A 19315-nucleotide genomic window follows, 5' to 3' on the forward strand; every position below is an offset into this window, starting at 1 on the left:
GATTACTGAACACCAATTGGCCGGCAAGTAAACTAAAGGCTGTAACGTAAAGAGAGAGTGCGTGTTCGTGTGTATGCGCACAAGCGTATACTACCATCAGACTCCATTGATCTGTGGCATGCAGGTTATCAAAATGGCAACATGTTCACCAGTAGCCAGTGGGGGGGCTCAAAGCCTAAATGACCACTTAAGAAAAGCCATTCAGTTTGCTTTGCCAGTCGCAGCAGGGCTCCCCCCGCCCCTCCTCCTCTCCACACATGTGTTTGAGTTTGGTGGAAGCAAGGGGTGGCATTTCAGTGGAAAGTATATTGAAAAGCCCAATTCTGGCCCTGGGTGCCTGGTTTTGTTTGTGATGATAAATCTGACAATGTATGACCTTTTAGAAAATATTGGTTAAGATTAGTTAACTCCACCTGCTATACCGCGATAACCATGATATACCGTCATTTGGCAAGAAGGTTATTGTACCGTCATAAAACTAATACCGTGACACCCCTACTGCAGAGCAGTGGAGGCAGCCACACCCCTAGTAGAATGAGCCCGTAAGCCAACTGGAGGGTCCTTGCCCGCCAAACGGTAACATTCAGAGATCGTCAAAATGATCCATCTAGACAAGGTCTGCTTGAAAACAGCTTGACCTACATGCCTTCCAGAGTATCCAACAAAGAGCTGATCGTCCACTCTGACCCGGGACATCCGTGAGAGATAGAAACTTAAAGCTCTCCTAAAATACAACCTATGGAGCCTCTCCACTTCCTTACCAGGATGCTGAGGAGGATAAAACACCGGAAGAATTACCTTCTGGCTCAAATGAAATTCTGACACAACCCTGTCCTTACGGAACACCGTGAAAGGTGGCTTGGCGGAAAGTGCCTGCAACTCACTCACTTTGCGTGCGGAAGTAACCGCAACTAAAAATACAGTCTTAAAAGCCAACAGTCTCCGCAGGCAAGAATGCAAGGGCTCAAACGGAGCTCCCATTAAGAACTATAGAACCAAATTCAAATCCCATCCCGGCATCTGGAAAGGCGACAGTGGAAACACATTAGTTAGCCCTTTAAGAAACAGAGAAATCAAGGAATCTTAAAATAAGAACACTCCTCAGACGAGCACTTAAATATTGACAGCCCCGCCAAGTAACGCTTAATGGTACCCACTTGCAGGCCCTTGTGGGCTAACGGAAGCAAAAAGACAGAACCAAAGGAATGGAACATTGGAAAGGATCCACATTCTGTACCCTGCATCAGTCACAAAACTTTCTCCAATGGCAACGGTACAGGGATTTTGTTGCGGGCCTTCTGGCCGAAAGCAACTCCTCCATCACGTCCTCGGGGAGGTCCCAATCCTTATACCTCAGCCTTTCAGATACCAAGCATGAAGGCTGAGAGACTTGACCTCAGGATGGAGAACTCGAACCCCCTCCTGTGAGAGCAGATCGTCTCGGTAGGGAAGACGGCGTGGAGGGCAAATGGACAAGTCTAGAAGGTCCGGGTACCATGCCCTCCTGGCCCATGCCGGAGCAATGAGGATCATCCGGGAACCGAACCACTGTAACCTCCGCAACACCTTCGGAATGACGGGGACTGGAGGGAACGCGTACAGCAGTGGGAAGGACCACTGCACTACGAACGCGTCCCCTAAGGCTCCTCTTGGAGGAAATTCCAGCGAGCAGAATCTTTCGCACTTCCGGTTGACACTGGTGGCGAAGAGATCCACTTGTGGGGTTCCCTAAAGGGCGAAGATCTCCAAAATAACTTCCTGAGCCAGCTCCCACTTGTGAGAGACCGTGCTCTGCCTGCTCAGAGCATCCGCCGCCACGTTTTCATCTCCGGCCAGATGAACTGCCGAGATCGAAATTTCCTGCTGGATGGCCCAGAACCAGAGCTGCATCGCCTACCTGAACAGTGGGAGTGACCCTGCCCCCCCTTTTTGTTGAGGTAGTGCATGGCCACTGTATTGTCCGTCATAATCAGGACATTCTACCCCTGCACAGATGGCAGAAAAGCCTTCAGGGCTAGCCTGACAGCCGGCAGCTCTAACATATTGATGTGGAGTCTGGACTCCGACTGAGAGCAACGGCCACTGGCCGTCAACTCGTTGGCATGAGCTCCCCAACCCGTGAGGGATGCATCCATCACGATCGTCACCCCCGGCCACGGTTGCCAAAACGCAGCCCCTTTCAACAGATTTCCTTTGACGGCCCACCACAGAAGGTCCTGAGCAACCGAGGGCGGAATCTGAATGGGATCCGACATCCTGCCGGAGAAATGGGACCACTGCATCTTGAGCAGCCACTGTAGAGATCTCATCCGCAGTCTGGTCTCTGGCACCAGTAAAATGCAGGATGCCATAAGGCCAAGCAATCTCAAGAACTCGAACGCCGGGAGACTCTGGGCACGTTGAAACTTGTCCACCATCTGCAGAATGTGATGAGCCTTCACATGGGGAGGCAAACACTGCCCCAGGGATGTGTCGAGCACTGCTCCGATGTACTGGAGCTGCTGGGTAGGTGTCACATGAGACTTCTTTAAGTTGAGGGAGAAGCCCAGCTTGTGAAGGGAGTGGCAGGTGACGTACAGATGATCCAGGACTTGCTCGGGAGAGCGTGCCCTGATCAACCAATCATCCAGATAGGGGTAGACGTGAATCCCCCCTTTCCTGAGATGTGCTGCCACCACCACCATCAGCTTGGTGAAGACCCTCGGGGCAGAGGTCAATCCAAACGACAGGACCCGAAACTGAAAATGCGAGTCGCCAACAGCGAACCTCAGGTACTTCCTGTGCTTGGGATAAATCGGCACATGAAAGTAAGCATCCTTGAGGTCGAGAGACACCAACCAATCCTGAAGTTGAAGGGTCTAGAGGACTTGAGAAAGAGGAACCATCTTGAACTTGTCCTTCCTGAGGGGCTTGTTGAAACCATGCAAGTCCATGATGGGTCTCAATCCTCCGTCTTTTTTGGGATAAAAAAATATGGGGAATACCATCCCTTGTTCCTCTCCGTTACAGGCACCAGTTCTATGGCGCCTTTCTCCAGCAGGGATATGTATGATTTCCTGCGCAAGGAGCGGATCCGGACGCTTCAAAGAGAGCTTCCCCGGTGGATTGTCATGAGGCCTCTGCCGGAAACGAAGACTGTAGCCGTGGGCTATGATCTCCAGAACCGACACATCTGAAGTAATGGCACGCCATTCTACAAGATGCTGCGCCAGCCTTCCCCCAACCGGCGAACCATGGGCCATGGCCTCATGACTGAGCGGAAGAGCTGCGGCAGTGCCTGAGGGCAAGGAGGCAAGTGCCCGAGCGGCTTTGGCACCTCGAGTACCTTGTTTTCCACCTCTGGTACTCCTACGTTGGCCCCTTTGACTGGCAGCTCCTCTCGATCTACCAAAGGAAGAGTAGTATTGAAAGGAACCTCCCCTCCCTTGCTGTCCCCTAGGACAAAAAAGGCGAACGTTGACGTAGTGCAGCGCTCAAGGACTTCGCTGCAGCTTTGGAAGTCTGCAACCTCTCATGGCTCTCGTCAGCCTTGCTGCCAAAAAGATGGACACCATCAAAGGGCATGTTGGGAAGCCGGGACTGTACATCAGGAGCAAACCCCGACTTCCGCAACCACGCAAACCTGTGCATCACGGTGCTCGCCGCCATGGACCGGCTGACACAGTCTGCCACGTCCAGACCCGACTGAACGGATTCACACATGGCATCCTTGCCATCTTGAACGAGGGCTAGAAAACCATCCCGTTCCTCCCCTTTGGGATTATGTTCAGCCGCCAAAGATGCACAATTCCACAGAGTGTGAGTGAATCTTGCCAAGGCACAAACGGAGTTGGTTGCCTGTAAAGCCATACCCCCAGAGGAAAATACTTTCTTCGCTCTAACATCAAAGCACTTGTCGTCCCTATCAGGAGGGATGGTAGGGTACACAGTCTGCTTCGCTGGGGCCATAGCTGCCGGCATCGCCAAACTCTCCAGAGTGGGGTGCGTTGACAAGTAGCAGGGGTCACCACTGGCTGGACGGTATTTTTTCGGAAGCAACTTATTCACTGCCGGGAGACTCTCTGGAGCAGTCCAAGCCGCCGCCACCCTTCTTTGTAAGGCCATATGAAATGGCAACACCGGGTCAGTGGGTGGACCTTGGTCCAATATAACTGTCAGGTCATCCTGCAGAAAATCCACAGGTGGAGCAGACCACCCCAAGTACTCAGTCACCCTCGACATGAGACACCGGTACTAGGACTCGGCATGTGTACCAGGCTCAGGCCTGCCAAACTCAACCTCCGGAGGGGTGTCCAGACCACTGGCGTCATGCAAGGACTGACGTAGGACTTCCATTTGGCTGTGACCAGACAACAGGTCATCAGGAACCTCAGGAGGCACAACGCCCTCCTCATCCGACCCTTCTTCCACCTCTGAACTGTAGTCCAAAGGCTGGAATAAATCAAGCCTGGGAGGATGACCAGAGAAGGGCTCAAAGACCAGGCCTCACTGACTTACTGAGGTCTTCCTCCGAGTTTCCATAGCCCTCCGGGGCACTTCCGGTAAATCTTCCTCAAAAAGGTGTTGAGGGCGCTGATGGAATTGGCGTCGACGTCGACCGAGGCGCTGACTTCGACAACAGCTTGAGGCAGGAGCCCCAAGCGTGTCCTTCGACGGCCTCGGCGCCGATGGCGTCGACGACTTCCTCGGAGCCAGAGCTTTGAGAGAGTCCCTCGACAGACATGGCGTCGATGCCTTCTTAGAAGGCCTCACATGTTCAGATGGTCTCGACGGCGTCAAAGACCGGGACCTGGACCTGGCATGGCTATGGCGATCAACCTTGTCCGATCGGGACCTCGACGGCTCCCGATCGCGCCGACCGCCCGGTGCCCTGCGATTCGAAAATCGCCATCATCTCCTGGCGGAATGCGTCCCATTCCGCCTGCGAGGAATGCTTGGTGGGACAAGCTACCCGCCGTCTGCCAGAGTCCTGTGACGGGGAAGGCGACCGGTGACAGCGCTTTCAAAAATGCCTAGAAGAGGCAGAGGAATGGCTGGAACCAGTCCGAGATTGAGACCCCCCCTGGACTTACGCCGACGTGGAGAGTCACCCCTCGAGTCATCGGTCGAAAGCCCAGCAGATTTTGACTTACGGGGTTTAGAAACCCTACCTACCGTTAATTTCTTCTTCCGATCCCGCAAGGCCTTTGATGTCAGGGACTGGAATTCATCGCAATCGTCGGTGGCGTGGCTTTCGACCAGGCACCAGAGACAGATGTCGTGTGGGTCCGTAATGGACATTTTGGAACCGCAGTCCCAACACTTTTTGAAGCCCGACTTCGGGGTCAAAGAGGAAGACATTTTCACAAATCGAAGTAGTAGAACCGAGCGCACCGAGATTTCGAAGCGAACACGTTCGTGGAAAAAACAGAACTGAGGCTACTGGCGCCGTGCATCCTATAAATAACATCGGGCGGCCGACCCGCGACGGAGGCCCACGAGGACAGCGCGTTGATGTGATCGACGCAGGACGCCTACGCCGAAAAAAAATTCCGAGGCAGCTCAGCTGTGGTCATTACTGTAATAGATGAGGAATACGTCGGAGGACACAATCCCCTCGAAAAACGGAAGTAGAAAAACTTCTACTAAAGTGAAAAACATGTCCCATATTGCCACATGCACTGAGACAAAGAAGAGAACTCAGGAGGCATGCAGAGGTGAAGGACAGGCAGGCAAGTAGGCCTAACAGCCTTTGCCAAGGTCAGGCAATCAACACTGAGGGTCTGCACCTGAACTTAATTGCCCCACCTAAGAAACATAAAAAGCCGCAGCAGAAGGGGGAAGTAGAATGTAGCTGGAGCAGGAACCGGAAGGCTGGTAGTAGTAGCAGAAGAAGAAAAGCATGAGACTGGCAGTTCATGACGAAATGTGTGCACTTAAGGAACGCCGGGGGAAGTGGAAAGCAGATTTCAACTGCAAGTCATGAAAGAGCCCTGTGTATGCAAACCCTGCTTTGTCATGGCTGCTCTGAAAGAGACATGTCAGGGTTGAAAGTCTTCCCAGGTGCGCCTAATGAATGTAAATGCAGAGCCAAGAATGTGCTGCAACACGAGGCCAGTGTACTGAAGCAAGCGGAGGGGCAGAAGAGTAAAGGAGACTCCCTGTGGTTTAGGGCGGACCGAAGACACCTGTGCTGGCGTGGCGAGGGGTGTGGGTCCAAAGAGTGCCTACAGGAGTAGCAGAGCCCGAAGAAGTTGGGAGGTGGAAGCAATCCGCAAGCGTAGTGTTCCTGGAGCCGGTGAGTGAAGCTCTGTATGCAGTTTCATTGTGAAAAACTTGCCGGTAACTGTTGCCAGCTTAATAATATCTTGTGTAAGCAAAGAAGGGAGTAAAAGCTGTTCATTGCTGTGAAGAGGCCAACTAACCATGAGAATATAACACGCGTACCGCTAATGCAAGTCAGACTGTTCACGTACAAAAGAAGTGCGACATTGTTATCCCAAGCTGCAAGTGTGGCAATACAGTTTAAGGGTAGCTAATGGAACCAGGTAGGTAAGAATGAAGCTAGGGAAGAGAGCTGGGTGCTTGTAAAAGATGAAGTCATCAATCTGCAAGGCTGAGACCGTTGAAGTTAAAGGGGAAGCAGTTTGGAAGCAGAGGCAGATTACATTGGTGGTAATAAGACAGACAGAACAGGCTAAGAGGCTGCCCTTTTCTCATACCTCAGAAAAGAAGAGTGCATTGCCTACCTGTGGAGGTCGAGAGTCTTGTCTTCAAACACTCTATAGATCTAAAGCATCAAGTTGAAGTAGACCTAAGGAACAAGTTACTTCCCTCTAACTATTGCTCTCCAGACAGGCCTGGCATGGATTCACATGCTCATGAATATTCCAAGTAGTCAGGCCGGGAATCTTCGGTAAAAGAAAAAACAGTTTCACTTACTAACTGTATTTCTCCTCTAAACCAATCACTGCATTCTAGGTCATACTGCCCCCAGCCAATCACTGCCCTCTTCCTAAGCCCCTCCTCTGGCAGGCATCTTCAGATTTGGTAGGCACGTGCAGTGGCAGTATGACCAAGAAGAGCTTCAGAGGGGTAGGAGAGAGGGTTTGTATGTGAATCCATGCCAGACCGATGCTGGAGAACAATAGTTACAGGTTAGTAACTTGTTCCTTCTCCAGAATGGGGTCTGGCATGGATTCACATGCTCATGAATAAAGAATGCACAGCAGTACCACATTACACAGCCACGGGAGGTGGCAAGGCTCAACAGAAGCAATTAACACTTACCTCTGGAACAGACTCACCTCAAGCGAACATGTTGCGTAGCACTTGCTTGGCCGACCCTGGACTCCTCTCCGTAATCCCGGTCGACACAGTAGAACCTTGTGACGGTGTGCGTAAACCTCTACGTAGCAGCAATCACTCTGGTAGAATGGGCTCTCGGACAGCCGGGCAGCAGTCAGTTTGCCAACCGATACAGCCGGAGAGCCACCTGGAGATGGAAGCCTTGTACACGACCTTCCGATGGCTCACAGGTCCAAAGTTCACAGACAATTGAGACGTCTTCCGAAAACTCTTTGTGTGTGCCACATAGAACCTCAGAGCACGAGCAACGTCCAGCTAGTGCAAGGCCCTTTCAGCTGGTGACGAAGGCTTCGGAAAAAACCCAGGCAACACCAAAGGCTCGTTGAGGTGCAATTCCGACATAACCTTTGGCATGAAGGAGGGGTGTGTCCGTAGCACCACCCTCGATTTGTGTAGGACCTGGATCTCACACACCCTCCGGGCAGAGGAGATGGCCAGAAGGAAAGCCATTTTCCACGAGAGGAACATGAGAGGAGCCCAATGCATGGGGTCGAGGGGGCTACCATGAGCCTCGCAAGCACCACGTTGAGTTCTCACGCCGGAACCGGAGCCTTCACCGGTGGGAAAGATCGAAACAGTCCTTTCAGGAACTCCTTGACAAGACGGTGGGACCAAAAAGAAGATCTTCCAGGAGACCTGGTGTAGCGGGAGAGAGCCACCAGATGCACCTTGATAGTGGCATGTGCCAGTCCCGCCGTGGCCAAGGACAAGAAGTATGGAAGAATCTGCAGGGCCGTGACCCTCGGAGGGGTGATCTTCTGCTACCGGCACCACGTAGCGAAACGCTTCAACATGTGATCGTAGCATTTGAGAATTGACGACGCTCTGGCCTTGGCAAGCACCTCCCTGCAGTCCGCCAGCAACTCATATCTGCCAAATTCTAGGGTTGCATGAGCCAAGACCTCCGGTTCAGCGATCCTGGGTCATGATGCAGGATTGCACCTCCTTCTCTGGTGAGCAGATCCAGTACCAACGGCAGCTTAATCGGAGGCGACACTGACAGCCTGAGAAGGTCCGGGTACTAAATCTGCCACTGCCTCGCCGGGGCAACTAGTATCATTCTGCATTGGCACTTTTTGAGTTGACCGATGACTCACAGCAAGAGAGGCAACGGGGAAATGGGCACAGAAACAGGCCTTCCCACAGGAAGGAGAACCCGTCCCCCATGTTCCTCGGCTGGTGGAACCTGCTGGCAAATTTCTGGCATTTGGAGTTTGCTGCCGTCGCAAACAGTTCAATCTGGTGCCTGCCCCATTTGGCAAAGATGAGGTCCGCCTGGTCCTGCCAATGTTCCCACTCGTGGCAGGAGCGCAAGTTCCTGCTGAGGGAGTCAGCGATGGTGTTCTGAACTCCCACCAGGTGAAAGGGGATGAGGAACATCACTTATCCGACGGCCCAGTGCCACAAGCTCTGCGCCTCTTTGAAGAGTGCTCGGGATCGGGTGCCCCCCAGCTTCCTGATGTAGAACATTGTGGTGGTGTTGTCCGTGAGGATCCTCACCAACCCTTCACGGACGGAAGGAATGACTTGAGGGCACAGAACACTGCCCGCAGCTCCAGGATATTGATGTGGAGATCCTTCTCCTCCGGCAGCCACAGGACCCTGGAGTGCAGCTGTCCAGTGTGTGCTCCCCTGCTCTCCAGGGAAGCGTCTGTGGTGACCATCTACTGGTATGGGGTGTTTTGAAACTGTGCCCCGGGTGATGTTGGAGCATACACCACCACCTCACCGCCCGACGGAACTCCTCGTCGAGCGAGATTTTTTCTGCAAAGCTTCCAGACACTTGTATCCAGCGAGCATCGAGGAACTCCTAAAGAGGCCGCATCCGCAACCTGCACAGTCGGATAAGGTAGACACACGATGACATCACGCCCAGCAGCGACTTGATGGTCCGCACCGTGGTGGTCCTCAGTGACAACAGCCGTTGCTTCTTGCCCAGTACAGCTGCTATCCTCTCCTCCGAAGGCGACACTAGGCTGGAGACCGTGTTGAGCTTGGCTCCTAGGAACAGTGCATTCTGCGATGGTATCAAGCAAGGATAATTGACAGAGAATCCCAGATCCTTCAGCAGTTGGACGGTTGTCTCTGTGTGTTCCACGGCTACCTCTCTTGAATTAGCCCAGATGCGCCAGTCCTCGAGGTACGGGTACACGTGTATCCCTCGTAGACTTAGGTGGGACTTAAGGCCGAAAGGGAGGGCCTTGAACTGGTAGTACCTTCCTTGCACCACGAAGCATAGGAACTTTCGATGCGTCCTGTGAATGGGGACGTGGAAGTAGGTGTCCTTTAGATCCAGCGATGTCAAGAAGTCTCCTTCCTCCAGTTGGCCGAGCACAGGCTGCAACATCACAATCCTGAATTTTTGGGACTGAGGTACTTGTTGAGACGCCGCATATCTAGAATGGGCCTCCAGTCCCCAGTCTTCTATTTGACTAAGAAGTATCTGGAGTAGACTCTGGAGCCCCAGAGTCGTCTTGGAACTAGCTCTATTGCCCGCCCCTTTTTTTTTTTTTAGCATGGCCCATACCTCCTGCAAAAGCTGAGGGATGTGCTGCTCCTGGCAGGTCCTCTGAGAGATTCGTGGACATTTTTGCAGAAACTCCTGGGTATGTCCGTGGGCAAGAGCATCCAGCACCCATCTGTCAGTGGAGATCTTTTCCCACCCGCTGACGAATCCCGCCAGCCAGCCTCCCATCGGGGTGCTTGGGTGGGGGCCCGACGTCCTGGCTGGTTCATTCCTGCTTCGGTGCCTGCGTTCTGCCTTGGGGGCAACGACGGTGCTGACCACGAGGAGCCTCCACCAAAACCTTTCGTCAATCTGCCCGACTTTCCGCCGGAGGCCTGAAAGGAAGAGCAGTGCTTCTGGAGAGTACCCAGGACACGAGCTGTATCCTTATCAGTCTTGATGGCCTGCAAGGACTCGTCGGCGTCTTTCCCAAAGAAGTTTTCCCCGTCGAAGGGCATGTCCAGTGCCCTCGTCTGGACCTCCTGGCGGAAATCGGTGGCCTTTAGCCAGCCTTCAACGATGGAGGCAGACACCGTTACCCATCTGCCGGAAGCCTGTGTTCGCGATGTCCAGGGCCACCGTGATGGCATGGCCCGATGCCACTTCATCTTCCTGGAGGAGTACGATTGCCTACACCCGCTTGTCATCGGGTAGGAACTCTAGAATCGGGGCCAGCTTGTACCACAGTTCTGTGTCATACCTGGCCAGGATGGTCAATGCCTTGGCTGCCTTGATGGTTGATGCCGGAGTAGATGGCCTTCCTCCCCATGGCATCCAACTTCTTCCCCTTGCTGTCCGGACGGACAGAGTATGATGAGGGGTTCGACGACCTCTTCCTCCCAGCTGCCAAGACCACAGAGTCTGGCACCCAGTACTTTTTCTCCAGCCTATCCTGCTTGGCCGCAGCTGAGCAAGGATTCTTCAGGTCGTCCAGGAGGGGCACTGCCATGATGGCCTTCATCTTGGCCACATGCCTCTGGTAAAGGAAGCCTTCCTTCTTGGTCTCTTCAGTCATCAGCTGGAAAAACTCAGAAGCTTTGGCGACCATTGCATGAAACAACCCCACCTCATCCGGTGGGGACGCCCTTGGTTGTGGTGAGCCGCCCGCCGTGATGATGTCTTCATCGACGTCTGTCGTCACCATGTCCGTGTCCATCGGGGTGGAGGGCACATGGCGTGGGTGTGGAGGTTGATGCAGGGGTGTCGGACGGCACTTCCTCTTTTTAGCCGGAGGCTGATCCGGAGCCACCGGGGCCGTGCTCTGCAGCATCCTCTTCTCGATTTCCGACAGCTGTGTGTGTAGGGTCGAAAGGATGTCCAGGGATACATCCCTCGGCTGAGCAGGCGTGGTTGGCTCACTAGACTCTGCGCCGCCGCCATCCTCCGCGTCATCGACCATGTGCAGGGACTCCTGGTCTTCGTCGTCTGAAGATGAAGCATCCATGTCTTTGAGTACAGCCTGTGGCTGGCCTGGGACTTTGTTCCCCCCCCCCCTTTTGCACCCTGAGGGGTCTCAGCCAGGCTTAGCAACAGCATCTTCTTCTCAGGTGTGCCAGCAAACTTTGCCACTGCCCGCTACCTTGACTGGGACAGCCCCTTTAGCTTTCGAGAGAGCTGCCACCAACAGCAGCTCAATCGTCAACGATCTCTCCGGCACCGCCTGAGCCTTCTTGGGCAAGTCAGCCATCTTTTCTTCCACCCTAGGCTTCTCTGGCTTCTCCTGCAGCTTAGCCGGGTTGGGCAACTTCCTTTTTGAAGAGGAGCTCAATCGATGGCTGGCGATGGAGGCAGATGGTGACGTTGATCGCACCCGGCCCATCGAGGGACCCGCTGTGCGCGACCCTGATGGAAGCGGACTTGCAGTGCTTGGCCTGGTTTTGGCCCCCACAGATAGAGAGCCCTCAAAGGACTTCGAAGCCCGCTTTTCTGACCGGCCAGTCCTGGGTGAGGCATGACCCTGCAATGGGCACGGGGCAGAGGCTGTGCTGTTTAGCCACATCGCCAGTCTACTGTGTCAATCCTTCATTGTTCGCTTGGAGAAGCCGAAACAGATCTCGTAATCTCCTCCTTTGCATTCCGAGTGAAGGCAGTAGAGGCATTGAAGGTGTTTGTCTTCCACAAACACATTCCACAGTCTGCATCATCTGCTGCAGATCGTGAAAAGGGAACTTCCTTCCTTCTTCTCCTCTGTCATGGTCGGAGATGCAGAGTAGGCCTGCTGGCCTTTCTGGAAACTTCGATGAAACTCAACAATCCTTGCCCTTTAGGGGCATTGAAATTCACTGACAAATGAATCCCCGCTTGTTGGCAGATGGAGAGAAGAACACACAGGCTCTTTTTGACAAAAATAGAACTCTTTCCGTTGAAAAAGCGTGAAAACCGCAGGAAAGCTCAAGGAGCAAAACTCGAGGACTCCCAACACTTGAACGTGCAGTAAAAATATGAAGATGGCTGCCAGAGGAGGGGCTTAGGGAGAGGGCAGTCATTGGCTGAGGGCAGTATTACCCATAGTGCAGTGATTGGTTTAGAGGAGAAATACAGTTTGTAAGTGAAAGTGAATCTGTTTTACTGAGGATTCCTGGCCTGACGGCGGGGAATATTCATAAGCATGTGAATCCATGCCAGACCCCATGCTGGAGAACTGAAATGTGCTTGTATATTGTTGTCGGTGCATCTTAACATAACGCTGATTGAAGTTCGTAGAATACTGTGAAACAAAGCAGCAGCGCCCACAGTAACAGTAGTAGAAGGGTGTTGTCAGGAGGAAAGCAACGCCGGTTACAACTGATTTTCTATACTGTGGCCTGGTGGACAGATGTAAAGAAGGCCAACCTATATTGTGACAGGGACAACTCTGGGAAGCTGTAGCCAAACCAGTTTAGGTAGCAGTGACAGGTGGTCTAGGGTAAGTTCTTCAGAGGTGGTGAGCTTGTAAGGGAGTCATAATGAGGTCACACAATGGGAATCACAGATTACACTTAGACAGGATGTATAAAAATACAGTTATTTAACAAAACACACTCTGAAAAATGACTACTAGCAAGTAGAGTTATCACACATGACTATCAAACTAAATACAAATGTACATTCACTTTGTTATAGGGCATAATAGACATCAGAAACTCCTCCAAAGAAAAGCTTAGAATAGTATGCTGCATACCAGGTCCACAGAGATGATCCCTAACTAAAATTGTCCAGCCCTAAGTTGTCTGGTGCATTTTGCCTAATAGTTCAGGTAAGTAAAGGTTCCACAGACGTTATGAAGAAGGAAACAATGCAAATGGAAAAAAGGCAGGTAGGGTCTCTGAGGTCCAGTGAAGGGTTCTTAGGGTTAGGAAACAAGTTAGACTAATGCCCAAAAGTAGCCCCAACAGTCAGATGTCGTGCACAAGGAAAGCAATGGCAAAGTCAAAAGTGTTCGAGTTAAGCTTTATTTAAAAAAATATTGATTTACAAAGGTAGTATAGGGGTATGTTATAAAACTCTACTTTTGGCAGAACAAAGGAAGATGGTCTGATGTTTCTTTTCCTGCCGAAAGTCGCAGTCCTCGGTTCCCAAGGGTTGCAGGTTCGATGCTGATCTCCATTTGGTGTCTTTCACTGTAACAAGGACTCTTTATTGAAGAATGCAGCAAAACTCGATGCAGGACCCCTCTCAGGACTGGACTCAGGTAAGCAATTTCGGAAGGTGGTCACCACGTACGGCGACGCAAAAGGACTCTGCAGCCGTGGCTGGACTTTCCCTCCTATCTTTGGTACCCTCTATGCAGTTGGCCTAATGCCCAAATATATCTGTCCCTCACAATAATATATATACAACAAAACATACAGTAAATGTCTGGCAATGTGAGCTTTACACAATAAGTCATACATTCAAAACCCAAACAAGTATCCTTGTGATCCGAGTTGGATCATCTTACCCTTTATCAAAACAGTATGTTTCAGACCCAACGTTCAGTTTCATTTGTCAAGTAAAATGCACAGTTCTAAAATGTCCTTTGTCTTGGCTACGTTTACGAATACACTTCCAACAAAAGTTTATTATTTTGAAAATTATTATCACAACTTCAACAATCTTTGCCTGGTAAACCAAAAAGGATTCTCTTCTAACGTCAAACCAATTAATGTAAATATTCTCTACTTTGAGAGCAAATCACTTAATATCATTTCACATTTCTTCTTCATATGCAATGTTGTTTTGTCAGGATGGTTTTCATAACAGTTAATCAAACCCACGCTGGTGAAATTGTCACTTCTTTTCCACCACAACCGTATACCACTTTATTAGTACTTTAAAATCATCTTCTTCCTGGTCCACTCGCCTGCCAGGACTAACCTCTAACTGTGCCGTTCCTGGTATACGCACCAGCCAGGATAGAACAACTACTACTGCTATTAGTACTTTGTGGCGAGGTTAGTTCCAGTCTTTCCACATTTAATCCTCAATAGGGAAAGATAAATCAACAACTACTGCTTGATTCAATCTCTTACTTTTAAGCACATTTGGATCACAACTTATTTTATGAGTATACAGTACAAAAGAACAATACTTCTCATATGTATTAGTTTGCCGTAGGCATTATAGGTTATATTCCTCTCCCCATTGATCCTTTATACAAGGAGGGCATTTGTCCGGCAGTTCCAACTAACAACCCTTTTTCTTTTTTATGATGTCCTTTTAGCTTTGGCAATACTGGTCATAGTGTTTACTCATTCGCCATCTCCCGCTTGTAAAATTACCTTTACTTTGCCTAGTTATTGCCCCCTCTTGGCAATACTGGTTATAGCATTCTCCTGCTAGATGTCTCCCTCTTGAAGATATTACCCCCTTTTGACTTTGGCAATATTGGTTACAATATTCTCCTGCTCTCATCAATTTAACAGTTCAGCATTAAAAAAAAAATGTACATTTGTATTCAACAGTATAAATTGTAGCGCCCCGGGGTTACCTCTCATAGGCCAACTCACTGGTTTGTTGTGGTGCCTCCAATAAACTTGCTGCTTCTGCTGCATTGCTTGCCGGGCCCTCGCCGGCGTTGGACAGCTATGGTTCACCTTCCTCTGCTCATGCTGGCTGTCACAGGCTGTCGCTTCAGTGACAACGGTTCGCTGAAGCGAGAAGCAGGACCCGGAGAGCCTCTCTCCCCTCTGGGGTAGTCTGCCTCCATATCGCTCCCTGCTGCGCTTCCTCTGCATCTGTCTGGGCTACTGACTTTCACTGCTTGCTCTGAACAGCATTCCACTCCTAAAATGGGTCGGTCCCAGCTTATACTTTCTACTTCTGCTCATGTTGCTCACACAGCTCCAGCTCACACTGCTTCCACTGCCTTTAGTTTACCTGCACCTGAAGGGTCTTTAAATGTTTCAAGGTCACGCTCAGAGGTGGGTCGTTAGTACAACCAGACCACGCACTATGGTCTAGTAACTCTGCATCCCTCTTCCTCGTCTCAGTACTAAAAGCATTATGGGACTTGAGGTCCATAATGTTTCAATTTCATTTAATCCATTTTGTTTAGGAGGTTTATAGGATATATGTTTGTGTGGGGCTCTTAGACGTTAATGTTTTTCCCTTAGGTTTGTTTAATGAAGAATCAGAACTACTAAAAGGTGTTCCTTACATATATTGGTTTCCGGTTTACCAAAAGGACTCTTATACTTTGTATCTTGGGTACGTCGGGGAGAGGAGATTTTATTATGACAACATGCCATCAGATATTCAGGCATTAGGGAACCCTCACCCTCTGAAGAGGATGAATACTGCGTCCCTCCCAAGGTATTCCTTGCATTCCCTTGATGGCCTTCTCCTCCCATGTGCTCCACCCAGCTAATACCACCCCCAGAGTTAGGATCAGGTAGTTGCTGCTTCCCCCTGTCCACATGGGAGGAGACTTTAGGCTGGGATTATGTGAGGATTAATCACACTCTGCATGACAGGTGTGGAATCCAGTTAAAATTTCTAATCAACAATTTCGAATGCCTTTTTGTCGAAAAAAAAATGTTGAATATATTTTTTTATTTTATATGTTGTTTTTTAGTTTAGTTCGTAAAAAAAGGGTCAATAAAAAAAACGGGGGGTTGGTGGGGGATCCCCGCATTAAAAAAAATAAAATAAAAAAACATTGACATTTTTTTTCCTGCATTTTTCATTAGAGAAAAAGGCATTCAAAATTGTGACATTCCAAAACGGCACTATAAACCGACAGGTGTGTGACCTGTGCTATGTGCCACAACTGTGAAAACATCTACCTCACCTCAGCATGGAGGTGCTGTAGCCCTTCATTCCTACAAAGTCCTTGACCAACCCACATGGACTTGACCCTGTGTAGAATGCCCCTGGGCAGGAGGAGCAGGTGGTGCCCTTGGTCAAGCCTATGAAATCCCAAATATTAAGCAAATGCAATGCAAATCATCCACTAACTCACACTTTCTCTGTATGTTGCTGATGAAGGACAAAAGGTTTTTTCGCATCTGTCCAAGTTCTGTCATTAATTTATTTGCATTTAGTAAACTGGAAAGCCAGAGGTATGCTTTGTGAAAATAACCCCCTGAAACATGGGACATTAATCTTGAAAGGATGTGACTCAAAGATTCTAATGCAAAAGAATGGCTTCCGCAAAGAATCTAATGTACTTTTACCAGAAAAGCACGTTTATTGCATTCTAATGACCGGGAGAGGCTAGTCACTTGGAGCTGAAAACCTACCCGATTCTCTCCATATGACAACAAAGTTACAGCTTATATACCAAGTTTAGACAATTTACATAATCACACATGTTACAAAATCATCCCCCACACTCCATTGGCTAACTCTAATACAAAGTAATGTAATCCCCCTAGCTCTAAAACCCCATTAGATACAGTCGCAAAATACAACCCCCTTGACATGTGATCTTCTTTCGTCGTCAGTTAAGACGTACTCCACATTCATATTTATCATTCATGAATAACTCAGTTTATTATTCAGACCATGTGACAGAAACCCATTAAACCAAATGGTTATTCTGCAAGGCTTTCCGTAAAGATTTCAAAGCAAGGGGAAGGTGAGAAATAAATAATAAGTCCTTTGAAGCAGCAATAAAAATCCTTATCCTCCCCGATACTGCGGCATCCCATACTATTTTTCCTGCATTCTCACTTAATTCTATTTGCAACTGCCATCTCAAGTCATACAGCCTTCGGCATACATTCTACTTATTTCCCTGAAATCCCCTAACGCATCAGCGCTCAATTTAACACTGCATGTAATCAGACCTTTCTGGTCATCAAAAAACAAGGGAAATTACACTTCGATCCAAGAACCCGATACGTACACTAAAGAAAAAAAAAAATAAGAATGACAAAATAAATAAATAAAAATAAAACTCGAACAAATGGCTTTCCATTCCGTTCTCGCCTTCAGCCCCTTACAATGTTATCACAACTGCCCATATGGGGTTTGCTTCCAACATAAGTAATGCAGTTTTCCAAACCAGGTAAAAATACCTCACTGCCGAGTAGGTGGAACCTGCATTCGGCGATGTCTCCATGTATCTACAATGAACCTCATATTTCCCAAATGCCCTAAATGCGTCTGCAATCTGAACCATTGTTGAATTCCCACATGTTAGTTTACCCTTCAACTAACTCCTCGCTCGCATGCATAAAGCCCCCCCCATTACATACTTCTCAGCGCTACAAATTGTACATTGCACAATACATTTTTATTTTTTCAACATTGTATTTTTATTGGGTTTTGTAACAGTTATAACATACAAACATTTCAGGGCAACACAAAAGAGAGATGAACAACCATCAAATGAGGAGCAGTAATCAGGGCATACATAAGCACCATGCACTTGGCGCCATAGGCAAGCGTTCATTGACAGCTTAAGTGATAAACTTTCTCTATATAAAGATGGCTCTCATGCTCCCTAGTGTCCAGTGAACCATCTGAGTGTTGGCGGTTTGAGTACTCAAAGAAGGGAGATCAGTTACGCAGAAATGTCCCCATAGTTCCCAGTCAGATAGCAGTGATCTTCTCAGATACAGCAGTGTCCCAACACTTCGCCCACCACCGTGAGATCGCCGGACCAACCAGGGATCTCCAGAGGCGTGCCAGGGATACCTTAGATGCCGTGAGGAGGTGTGTGATCAAGTCAGCCTTATGTCCAGTTAGAGGGAACAGTCCCCCACTCGTCCCCCTCAACAAAACTATACCCGGGTCCCAAGGGATTGTCAAGCTCGCGATCTGAAGCAAAACCTCCCGCCAAAACCTGGCTGAAGATCACATGACCTCTACAAATGGAAGAATGACCCCACAGACCTGCAACCTCGCCAACAATGAGGTGAGATAGTTGGAATTTTATTTTACATTCTTCCAAAGTCAGGGGGATATTGTTGCTAAAGAAATCTTTTATCTGCAATAATCCTCCCTCTTTCTAACTATAACCTCATTGGGTTCAGTCCCAGGGAGAAGTCTGGGTTGTTCCATACCGGGTGAGGGCGTCCAGTGACCAATGAGCACCACAGCAACAAAGTGCCCTCCTTCAGCTGTGAAAAGTGTTCCTGGTGGAAAATAGGGGGCCCTCCTACCTACCGAAATGTCCCATTCCTAAGTGTGGCAGGGTAGCAAGAGGGACTAGGCACCACGGCTCCTCGATCTGCTTCCAGTGCAGGGAGGTCTGCCCCTCTTGCCATGTGAATGCATGAGATAGTTGAGCTGCCAAATAATATCTGAGGATATCAGGGACATCAGATGCCCCACCATTTGTGTGCGTCTCAACATGACCTTTCTGGTAACTTGGGGCTTTTTCCCTTCAAGATGAAATTTAGCATACACCTTTGCAGGTTCTCAAGGTCTTTGTCAGGAATTTCTACAGGTAGCGATAGGCAGAACTGAACCTAAAGATTAAGTTAATTTTAAGGGCTGTAACCCTCCCTAGCCAGGATACCTCCTGTTTATGCCAGGTCTTCCTCTAGCTCCTTAAATAATTGGGGAAAGTTGTATGCATGACTCTTGGGGATCGGCCCCTCCTTAACAAGGGCAATTATGCACATATCTGAGATGTTAACCTCCATGGCTGTGGATTTGGAGTAGTTAACTTTAAGCCCAGAGATCTCACTGAATTATGCAATTTCGACCCATAGTTCCTTTCCTGATGTGTTTGGTTGGGTTAGAGAGAGAAGGACATCGTCCACATATAAGAAGAGTTTGTAGCTATTGGTTCCCACCCAGAGCCCCTTTATATCTGGGTTGGAGGGTAGCTTGATGGCAAAGGGTTCCATCGCCAAGGTGAATATCAGCGATGAAAGTGGGCAGCCTTGGCAAGTGCCTCTCGATATCATTAGCTTTTGGGAGCGATACCCATTGATCCTTAGGCATGTCTGTGGGCTTTGATAGTTGGCTAGGACCCATTCGACTTCGTTGGGGACAAAGCCGAAAGCTATTAGAGTTTTAGCTATATAGTTGCAATTCAGCAAGTCA

The 19315-nt window shown here is 49.5% G+C and overlaps 1 protein-coding gene across 1 annotated transcript in view; it reads right to left on the minus strand.

Annotated features, from left to right (window-relative positions):
- The window catches only part of CORO7 (coronin 7), a 1792839-nt gene that overhangs the window by 1706198 nt on the left and 67326 nt on the right, over positions 1–19315 (minus strand). The gene's annotated exons all lie outside the window — the stretch shown is intronic.

This window comes from Ambystoma mexicanum, chromosome 2q (genome assembly GCF_040938575.1).
Source record: "Ambystoma mexicanum isolate Mex_15411 chromosome 2q, UKY_AmexF1_1, whole genome shotgun sequence".
NCBI classification, from domain to species: domain Eukaryota; kingdom Metazoa; phylum Chordata; class Amphibia; order Caudata; family Ambystomatidae; genus Ambystoma; species Ambystoma mexicanum.